This window comes from Euprymna scolopes, chromosome 28 (genome assembly GCF_053919585.1).
Source record: "Euprymna scolopes isolate OS-2025 chromosome 28, ASM5391958v1, whole genome shotgun sequence".
Taxonomy (NCBI): Eukaryota; Metazoa; Mollusca; class Cephalopoda; order Sepiida; family Sepiolidae; genus Euprymna; species Euprymna scolopes.
The window spans coordinates 23,328,785-23,340,591 of NC_136509.1; the positions used below are offsets into that span (position 1 = coordinate 23,328,785).

Here is an 11,807-nt window from a genome sequence, read left to right on the forward strand (position 1 = left end):
ACAACGTTTCGGTCGATGTAACCTCCGATCTTCTTTAGGTGTATCTTGTTGAAGTCTGGAAGAATGTTTCTGTCGAACGTAAACAAACTGTCGACAGAAACATTCTCGAGTTCAACAAGATACACCTGAAAAAGTCGGAGGTTACATCGACCGAAACGTTATAAAAAATCATACTCAAGATGAGAAAAAGTAGTCCGATGAATCCGAAATGATACGTTAAAATAATGATATTCTCTTTTTTTTATTGCCTTTTCACCCCAAACAAGACTCAGTGCCACTTTGATGTAGGGGAGGCTACTATCTAGGACATAATTGTGAGGATACTATGTAGGTTTTTGAGCAGTAAGATATTTTTTTACATTACTCTTGAATTTCTGCATGTCGGTACAGTCGAGGAAGCAGGAACTCAGGAGGGAATTCCAAAGTCTAGCAGTTCTGGGGAAAAAACTATTAGAGTAGAAGACTTTCTGGCATCTGGGAATTTCTACTGTGTAGGGGTGGGATTTTGCTGCTTGTTAGATTTGTTGGGGGTATTTACGTCGAGGAGGTACAAGGGCTTGTAGTTTGTTGGAGCATATACCATTAAAATACTTGTAAAACAGGCAGAGGGATGCAACATTTCGTCGGTGCGAGAGAAGCTGAAGCTAGCTGACAGTTCGGTACCTATCAGATTGGCGACTCTCCTTTGAACCCTGTCCAGAAGTGAGAGACTAGTAACAGATGCACCAGCTCAGATGTGACAACAATACTCCATACATGGGCGAATGGTAGCCTTGTAGAAATACAGGATACATTCAGGCATAAGTAATTTTCTAGCATAGTAGAGAGAGCCTACCTTCCTTGCAGCAATGCCCTCGATATATCTGTTCCAGCTCATGTTTCCTGTGAGCGTTAAGCCGAGGAGTTTGAGCGGAATGCTTCCAGGTAATGTCCAATCAGCCATAGCTATTGGTGGTTGAGAAGGTTTCTTATAATTATTAAAAGAAAGAAGTTTACTCTTAGCAGCATTGAATGTTACCATCTATTTTTATTCCCATTCCATTACAGACTGGAGGTTTTCTTCTAGGATTTCCACCATTGCCTTAGATATGTGTTCATTTGTTTTCTCCTAGTGCCTAACATAGAATGTAGTGTCATCCGCAAATATACCCACGTCAGAGACAATTTTGTCAGGAAGGTCATTTATGAATAACAGAAATAATAAAGGTCCAAGGATCGACCACCTGAAGGACATTTGTGTCATATTGTTTTGATGTACATGCATTAAGGACAACGTGGATTCTTCTCTTACTTAAAAAAGATTTAATTATGTTAAGTATTCATCCAGTAATTCTATATGATCTGATTTTCCTGAGAAGACTCTCATGCCATACCCTGTCAAAAGCCTTAGATATATCTAGGGCTACTGCTCTAGCTTCTCCTGCTTTATCCAGACGTTCAGAGATTAGTTAGGATGTCTGCAGTAGAATGGGCTTACCTAAATCCATATTGTTGGTTGGACAGAAGTTTAGCAACTAGTAAGGTGGTGGACTAGGGCCTGATTAATTATGGACTCAAATATTTTGGCGAAAAGAGAGAGGAGGATAATGGGGTGATAATTTAATGGGTTAGTTCTTTCGCCAGAATTCTTGTAAACTGGTACCACAGAAAAGCAGTTTTCCAGCAGTCAGGAAAGCAAGATTCATTAAGGCATTTGTTGAAGAGTTTGGAGAGAGCTTGAGCAACCTCAGCGGAGCATTTCTTTAATTATACTGCTGAAATGAGACCAGATCCACATGCTTTTGAGGTGTTTAGGTTTTTTTTATATCATGCACTTCAGAAGATCATCTAATGAGACACAGATCATCTAATCTGGTTTCTGTCCGCAAAGGAAAATCAGGGAGGGAGTGATTTGCTGGATCCAGCGTAGAGTTTGAGGCAAACCGATTGGCAAACATGTTAGCTTTCTCAGTTGCCATGCAAGCAACCTCATGATTTTTGGATAGTGGTGGAATTGTTGGGTGCTTATTATTTACTGCATTTTCCAGATTTTCCAGAAATCTCCAGTTCCTAGTTTCTGTGCTTTAATGTGTTTTCTGGTAGTTTCGTTGCATTCTCTTTTAGCTGTCACTATTTCTTTCTTGCAATTACTTATAGCTTCTTTAGACTTTTGTCTGTTTGCACTGGACTTGTGTCAAATAAACTTGCGGTATGCATGCTGCCTTTGAGCAATAGAAGCTGCGCAAATAGAAGTAAACCATTGAAGAGAGTGGGGTTTGCTATTAGAATTTCCGTGTGCAAAAATGTGCTTCAATTGCCACTTTGAACCATTTTGTGGTCTCATTTGCACACTGTTTTGCAAGAAGAGAAGATAAATCTGGCCAATATAAAGAATTTTGTATAAGAATTTTGGGGTTAGTAGAACAGTTGTATCAAGGTCAGTTGAAAAAGGAAAACACGGGAACAAATAATAATAATGAACTTGGGAGGGAATAAATAAGAATCTGGTCAGAGATATGTTAGTTTGGATGTCAATTTCTAAGCCATCCAACATATGCATATATGTAACACGGACATTAAACCAAATATGGTGATGATTTATTAAGCTTAAATAAAAAATGACCCAGAAAAATCATTTGTTACAATTTTACAGGTTAATTTTTTGCTAACTTCATTATAATTAGTTAATTTTTCTCTGTAACTTCTTTATAGTTAGTTAATTTTTCTATGTGACTTCATTATAATTAGTTAATTTTTCTATGTGACTTCTTTATAGTTAGTTAATTTTTCTATGTAACTTCTTTATAGTTAGTTAATTTTTCTATGTGACTTCATTATAATTAGTTAATTTTTCTATGTGACTTCTTTATAGTTAGTTAATTTTTCTATGTAACTTCTTTATAGTTAGTTAATTTTTATATGTGACTTCATTATAATTAGTTAATTTTTCTATGTGACTTCTTTATAGTTAGTTAATTTTTCTATGTAACTTCTTTATAGTTAGTTAATTTTTCTATGTGACTTCATTATAATTAGTTAATTTTTCTATGTGACTTCATTATAATTAGTTAATTTTTCTATGTGACTTCATTATAATTAGTTAATTTTTCTATGTGACTTCATTATAATTAGTTAATTTTTCTATGTGACTTCATTATAGTTAGTTAATTTTTCTATGTGACTTCATTATAATTAGTTAATTTTTCTATGTGACTTTATAATAATTAGTTAATTTTTCTATGTGACTTCATTATAATTAGTTAATATTTCTATGTGATTTCATTATAATTAGTTAATTTTTCTATGTGACTTCATTATAATTAGTTAATTTTTCTATGTGACTTCATTATAATTAGTTAATTTTTCTATGTGACTTCATTATAATTAGTTAATTTTTCTATGTGACTTCATTATAATTAGTTAATTTTTCTATGTGACTTCATTATAATTAGTTAATTTTTCTATGTGACTTCATTATAATTAGTTAATTTTTCTATGTGACTTCATTATAATTAGTTAATTTTTCTATGTGACTTCATTATAATTAGTTAATTTTTCTATGTGACTTCATTATAATTAGTTAATTTTTCTATGTGATTTCATTATAATTGCTTCCTTATCAGTTTTTATATAGTACCTTGTTGTTTTGAGTAATGGCTCTACAGCTTTGGGTTGGGAGTTTAGGGTGATTTCTACCATTATCACAGCGTGATCAGCACTTCCAAGTGGGCTACGGGCATTTGTAACACAATCATCGGGAACTCAGGTTAGAAATAGATCTAGAAGTGAGGCTTGTTGATCTTGTTGATTTGGGAGATTGGTCGGAAACATAATTGTCTGTGATAGGGAATGAGATACAGAAAAGCTATGTGTTATGTTACCAGCTGCATTTGTGTAAGTAGAGAAACCAAGCCAATTACTGTGGTAGACATCAAAATCACCAAATACATGTACTTGTGCACTAGTATCAAGGTAGAGAGCTCTATCTATACTGTCAGAGACTTGGCTGATTAGAGCGCAGTCCTGGGTCAAGGGAGACCTGTACAGAAAATATAAGTAGCTAACGCTATGTTGCAAGTATATCTTCTTCTTCTTCTTCTTCTTCTTCTTCTTCTTCTTCTTCTTCTTATTATTATTATTATTATTATTATTATTATTATTAGTAGTAGTAGTAGTAGTATTTTAGTATTATTATTATTATTAGTAGTAGTTTTCACACGGGCCATTATTATAGATTTCTCTGTGAGAACAATCTGTGATTTTCCCTGGAGTCTGGGTGACAACAAGTCTCTCCAAATTTCCAGTACTCTCCACTTCTTTCGATAACCTTTGCAAATTGATTTGCATTATCATAACAGTCGTCTACCATTGATTACTACTAGCATTTAGGTGACATTCCAGTCCTTTTCTCACTTATCCAGCGGAGGTCCAGTTAGAGCTTATTCTCCTCGGTCTTTCTTTCCTCCTCGACCTCCCGCGATTATTTCGTATGACGCCAGATTTTGCTGACAGTACATTTTTTCATGGGAAGTGGGGGCGGGGGGGGGGTTCAATTCTACAATTTCACGTGCGGTTTATTGTGTTTTACTTCTGTAGCAGTTTCTATATATCCGGCCAGTGCCTGTGGATCATATGTGTTAGTCTCCGCATTCGAGAGTTTTCTTTATTATTTCAGCCGTTTTCATTATTGTTCCAATTTACTTGCCTCCCCACGAGGGCAGAGTTAAACACAAGTGGGAGAAAATCCAGCCCCCCCCCCCAAAAAAGGGGCACTGTGGATAGGAACAAAAATAAAAATTGCCTCAGTCTGGAAGGACTTCTCCTCCACTGATCGAGGATAGAAAAAATGAAGCACAGCATCAGAACAGATACAACACTCTGATCTTGGTTTCCATTAGTGTTATCCGTTGTATCTTCTCAGCCATACCTCTGATTCCAATTTCTCTCATTCTTTTTTCAAAGTTTTTCGGGATTGTTCCTAGTGCTCCTACTATTATTGGTGTTATCTTGACTTTATTCATCTTCCATATCTATTTATTATTATTATTATTATTGATATTATTATTATTATTATTATTATTATTATCAAAAAATTATTTTTACTCCAAATACGGCATATTGCCTCTTAGAATGCAGGTAATTACTATTTGGGATCGTGACTAATAGGGGGCTGTGGGGAGTTGAGCAGTGAGATGTCTATTCACATTACATTTAAACTTCTGTTGGTTAGTACAGTAAGAGTCAGGAAACAGGGAAGGAATTCCAAAGCCTAGTAGTCTGATAAAACAAATTATTCAAGTAGAAGGGTCTCCGACATCTAGGGACCTGAACAGTGAAGGGGTGGGATTTTGCTGCTGACTGAGTTAGTCGGGAGTATGACACTGAAGAGGCACAAGTGCTAGGTGATCATTAAAGCACATTCCCTTAAACTAAGAGATGCGACTTTACGGCGATGGGACAGAGGTTGGAGCTTGGCAGACAGTGCAGGAGCTATTAGGTTTAAGGCTTTTTTGGATCCCGAGTGAGAGACTAGTGGTAGATGGGCAGCTGTTTTTATTGCACATTTGACGAATTTCATAAACATTATCCAAATGACTCAGCGCCTCGATGCAGCTACAAAACCAAAATAATTACAAATGCACGTACGCACATGTGGTGCAACAAACTTCGGTTGACACCACACAAATTGGTCATGAAGAGCCAAGGAAGATGGGAAGATCGAGGTGAGAGAGCGCCCCTCAGACTTGGAAGGGTGCAGGAAGTACTGGAGCCCTAAGGGTTGGCGTAGTGGCCGTAGTGCTACTCAAATTTCAGAGAAAGCTAACGACCATCGGCGAGCAAATGGCAAACGGCTGTTGCAATAGTGCAAAACGATCTGCGTCCGTCATTGAAAGAGGCGACGCCTGCTGAAAATCTGCGGAAACTCGTTGTCACTCAGACTCCAGGGAACACATTTTTTCTCTACTACTACTACTACTACTACTACTACTACTACTACTACTACTACTAATAATAATAATAATAATAATAATAATCACACAAGTTAAAAAAAAGATCGTTAATAATGAGAATTTAATAATAGTCAGTTGTTGCCACAATGCAAAATTATTTACGACAATAATCGAAAGAAGTCGAGAGTACTGGAATATTGGCACACTTGTCACTCAGGTTCCAGAGAACATCTGATTTTGCAGTGAGCAATCGTTGGTCATGCCTCTTATCAGAACTCCAAGTAAGTTAACCGTCCCGGCGTCCCAGTATTATTAATAAAACTGCCAAACCCTCGTGCGTCTGTGTATATATATATATATATGTGTTTATCGTCTATACGTAATGAACCATTTTTTAAAAATTTACTATTGATCGAATATTCGTTGAAATCGAAAATAATAAGAAAAAACTAAATCGAATTTTTTAAAAATTCTATTAAAAAAATCGGTACTTGTACAGTTTAATCGACACATTAAAAAAAAAAAAAAAAGGTTATATTGTACGTATCCGTTTTGGACTGAAGATCTCCGAAAATAAAATTCATTTTATTTGATCGAGTAGTTTTTTTTTTTTTTTTTTTTTTTTTTTACAGCCGAAGAACACGTTTTTATGAGAGCACGGTGAAGTCAGCCATTATGGAAATTTTTAACATGCCACGGGGAGATAACTCCAGTTAAAGCGCCGACACTCCCTCCCATCTTTATTACTAGCTTTTCTTCCAAAAAATCGAACCTTTTGCTCGATATCATGACAAATTGTTTTTTCGCTGTAAAAAAAAAAAAAAAGAAAAAAAAAAACTACTTGAGGAAATTAAGTGAAATTTTTTTTTTTCAGAGAACTTCGTTCCATAACGGATACGTACAATATAACCTTTTTTTTTTTTTTCGATATTTTAATTTTTTAATGTCGTGATTAAACTGTACAAGTACCAAAAAGTCCTATATATAAAAAAAAACGTCTATGTGCATTAAAGTACCAACTAAATACGTTTTAAAAAGTTGATTTTTATAGGTAGTATGGATATCACATTTAAAATTGTTACCGAGAAGTATTTCTTATGATATTGGAAGCCTCTTTCAGCATCGAAATACAATGGACACACCCTGTAAGGGTAGCGACGCGTGTTATTATGAGGTAAGGGCTGCGCATTCGCATTCTCCAACCATATCTCTCCTGAATCGATACTGCTCGTAAGTCCAAGACAACTGGAAACAATGTCGAGATAAATGGAGAGCACATACAACACCTAAAATTCACAAATGGTCACCCATTTTAGTACTGGCCAAGCCCAACGTTGCTTAAAATATGATATCTAATGATATTAAGATCTTTATTATCAAATGTATTGCGTTATATTTTCACTACTCACCATGTTTGTTTTCGCGCGCATTCAATTTTAAAATCTACTTGTCGGCGACAATTTTAAATGTGATATCCATTTAAAACAGACTTGAATACCCTATATATCAAGTTTTTAAAGATAAGTCTTTAGTTGGTACTATAGTGCATATTGACCAAAACGACACTGTAAACATGACGTGCTTCTTGTTTGCGCGCTACTTTATTCGTTAAATCATCTCTGTTATTAATAGAACTATCAAAACGAGACCTCGTGCGTCTGTACGTATTCGCTTCTTCTTGTCTATGCGCGAATTTGATAAATAAATATTTAGTTATGTCTTGCTTTTTGGGCGCTTCGCTTCGCTTCTACACTATTCAGCCGAAATTTCGGAAATCGTAAAACCGAAGTTCACATGAAAACAATGGTATCTACGTATTCCTTGTATTTTTAAGATTATTATATCCCAAAATTGCGTACATCGGTAGAAAAAAAATTATTTATTAAAGAAAACAAAAATATAGAATTTGATGAAAACTATCGTAAGACACAGGAGAGTTCAAAAGGGAGGCACCTTTTCCGTCTTGATTTAAACAAGATGGCGGCAGTTTTTCACCAGCTATTAAGAGTAAAGTTTTTTTTTTTTTTTTTTTTAAATAATTCAGTAATATTCAGGTAATTCCGACTGCATAATTTGGAAGCTACCATTGTAACTTATTAGAATTGACAAAAAAAATCAGTTGAAACCATTGTTTTTTTGTTGTTGTTTTTTTTTTAATCTGCAAACGCCATTTGTCGACTACAAAACCTCGTTCCAATAGTGTAGAAGCGCATTATTATTATTATTATTATCATTATTATTATTATTATTATTATTATTATTATTATTATTATTATTAATTACAAGTCGAATATTTATTGCCCTAAAAATAAAGTAATGGAAAACGAATTATATATATATATTTAAAAGAAAATGTAAACAGGACTATATATATATATATATATATATATATATATATATATATATATATATATATATATATATATATATGGAAATGTATAAAATTAATTTTCTATCTTATCGTTTTTCGTAATTTTTCAATATGTTCATTATTTCGATTTCCGAATTTCGCTTTAATAACGAAGAAGCACCGGAAATTGGGTACAATTTTATTATTGAAGCAGACGGCTCAACAAGAACTTCTTTACATTAGACTTGAAGACGACCATGTTGTAGTTAGCTGGAAAGCAGCCCCACAGTGTACACCTACAGTGAAGAGGTGGGGGGTTGCTGCTTGTCAGGTTAGTTGGTAGTATATACGTAGGAAGTTCGTCGGAGCACGTTCTATTAAAGCACTTGCAAAACAGAGACATGGATGCCATAATGCCACATTGCTGCTGCGATAGGGATTGGAGTTTTGGTTTCCAGTTAATATGTCTGCGCCCGGATAACGCCGGGTAAATACAATTGATAATAAATAAATAAATAAATAAATAATAAAAAATAAAAAAGTAAAAATAAATATCTCACCTTTGACGAAGTGTCGTGTTTTTCTCCGCCGTCAACACGGTGGTATATTTGTCCGGTAGGAACGAGTTTTCAATGATGAGTTTTTTTTTTATATTATGTTGTTTTATTAATTATTTTTCTAATTGTGTATTGTTATTCCGAAAGGTGTAGTTGTTATTGACGTCTTGTTTTTATATAAAAACTGTATTCATTCCATGTGTCTTTGTTTTTTATTCGTTTAAAAACAAACAAACAAACAAACAAACAAACAAACAAACAAAAAACACGAGGTGTCTGGTATTTCTTCGTTTTGATGTTGTGTTCACGGCAATACTGTGAAGATATGATTCTTGTGACAGTTTAAAAGTGCGCTTACCGACCGATATAGCAACGAGTTGCTGGTAGGTTGGCCTTGTTTGTCGGTAAAAAGTTCTTGCTTATTTTATTTAGTGATGCCAATTCTTAGACTCGTAGAGATTGTCAAAAAAAAAAAATACACACTGGACTTTGCTCTAAGCTGCAAATCTTACGTAAAGAAAATCCATTTTGCGTTTTAAGAAACCTTTTTTTTAAACTCCCATATTATAAATCAGTTTTTTTTTTTTAAGGTGCTCATTTTTTTCTATGCACCCCTTTCGCGTGAAAATGTCTTTGAACGGTAAACATATTAACAACAAATATGTTTTGTTTTCTCTTTTTGTTATATTGTTAAAGCCGGCAAAACTTCAAAGACAACGAACTTGTTGCTAAATAAAAAAAAAAAAAAAAAAAAAAAAGCAAGAGCAGTTTTCTTCTTTTTCAAATCAAAATTTTTTTTATTCCTGTTATAAATAGCAATAACAATAATAGCTGATAGTTTGGGTGCTTCCAAATTTGCTTTCTCTCTCTTTCCAATAATGAAAATTTGTGTACTGCTGTTTCAATTTCAGTATTTTCAACTTGCGATATTTGCATTCCTTAGAAATCAGGAAAGAAGGAAAAAAATAAATAAAATAAAAGACTTAATTAATATTTGCTTCAGATAATAATAATGATTAAAATAATAGCAGTAAACTTAAAAGCAAAAATACAAAGAAAAAAAAAATTGAATCGAAGTATTACACTATTGTAGATTGCACGGTTTTGTTTCAACCGGCGCAAATGACAATGCGACTTGCCCGTTTCATATATACATAAAAAAAAGAAAACAAAACAAACAAACAAAAAAACACGCACTTCTGCCTCTCTGGAAATTCGCGCGAGGCTTTTGGAGTTTTGTTGTTTTTCTACTCTCTAAGCTTTCTCTTTAATTCTCTTCATTTAGGCCACAGCATACGAAATGCATGTATTAAAAAAAAAAAAATATGACCAGCGAAAGTCCTAAAAAGAAAAAAAAAAGAAAGAAAAAAGAAACATAAGTTTGAAAGGAACGCTGATATAATAAAAGTTTGTATGTAAGCGTGAGTCACAGGCTTGTCACAGAAGCTAGTAAAAAAACACGAATAAACGAAGCTATCTTTGTTCCTCCCTTGTTTCTTTATCTTTTCGTTTTAATAGATTCCTTTCTTTTCAAAGCGAGTATGAATGAGATAAAACACTGCACAGAGGGAGGGGGAGAGAGAGAGAGAGAGAGAGAGAGAGAAAGAGAGAGAGAGAGAGAGAGAGAGAGAGAGAGAGACTGTCAACAAGGCCTTACTCTCTCTCTCTCTCTCTCTCTCTCTCTCTCTCTCTCTCTCTCTCTCTCTCTCTCTCTCCTCTGGTGATACGATTCACCCTATCAGGAAGCTGCCCCCCTTCCCCTCTCGACTCGTGTGTCTTTCTGGCTGGCTGGCTGGCTGGCTGCAAGTAGGCTTACAAATCCATGCCGTATAATAAACCGCGTTGTTGACGTTTTAAAATTGTTCTTTAGTTCGCACGTGGCCATCCCAAGTATTGCCTCCCCCTTTCAGCAGACTTTCAGAGAGGGAACACACACACACACACACACACACACACACACACACACACACACACACACACACACACACACACACACACACACACACACACATATTTGCGTTTAGGTCTGTGTGTAATTCCAGTGGCATATAAACAAATACGCATTGTTGAACACAATTCAACAATAAATAGAACTGCATATTCGTTTATATATATATATATATATATATATATATATATATATATATATATATATGTTTTTTTACACAGGAAATCACTACTATCAAGGCCCGGAGGTCACTCGAGGATAAGGGTTAATGTGTACACATTAGTCAATGTGATTATAACATAGTAAACATAAGTAGTGGGAATTTTGTAAATTGGGTTACTTAGGGGGACGGTTAATCAAAAACTTGTTTACATTGGACTTGAAGACTATCAGATTGTAGTCAGCTGGAAAGCAGGCAATCGGAAGAGAGTTCCACAGGCGTGCAGTTCTAAGAAAGAAGCTTTGTTCATGGAATCTGTATTTAGGTTTAGGCACAGATAAAGAGTGTGAGAAATTATTGATAGTGGTTTTGGCTAGACGAGTGTTTTTCGTGATATATATATATATATATATATATATATATATATATATATATATATATATATATATATATATATACGTTTTATTTTTTATTACCGTATCTTTCTGTTAAGTCACATTATTGTTTCAGCTACTTGGCCGTTTTTTTGGCCGTCTGTAGCTTCCTAAGACTTTTACAGAAAGTCCGAGGAAGCTACAGACGGCAAAAAAAAAAAAAACAAAAAAAAAAAAACGGCCGGGTAGCTGAAACAATAATGTAACTTAACAGAAAGATACGGTAATAAAAAATAAAACGCATATTTGCTCTACAACAGTATTGAGCACTTTCTCAGTTTTTATTAATTACCATTTCTACTAACTATATATATATATATATATGTATATATATATATATATATATATATATATATATATATATATAGAGAGAGAGAGAGAGAGAGAGAGAGAGATACAGATATAGATATAAAGTTACTTAGTTATTA

General features: G+C 34.2%; 1 protein-coding gene across 1 annotated transcript in view; it reads right to left on the reverse strand.

Annotated features, from left to right (window-relative positions):
* The window catches only part of LOC145249503 (ATPase family gene 2 protein homolog B-like), a 400,201-nt gene extending 391,258 nt beyond the window's left edge, over positions 1-8,943 (reverse strand). The window contains exon 1 of the mRNA XM_080111116.1: positions 8,841-8,943. The gene's annotated coding sequence lies outside the window, so the exon portion shown is untranslated. The remainder of the gene's footprint in view (positions 1-8,840) is intronic.
* Between the last annotated feature and the right edge of the window lie 2,864 nt (positions 8,944-11,807).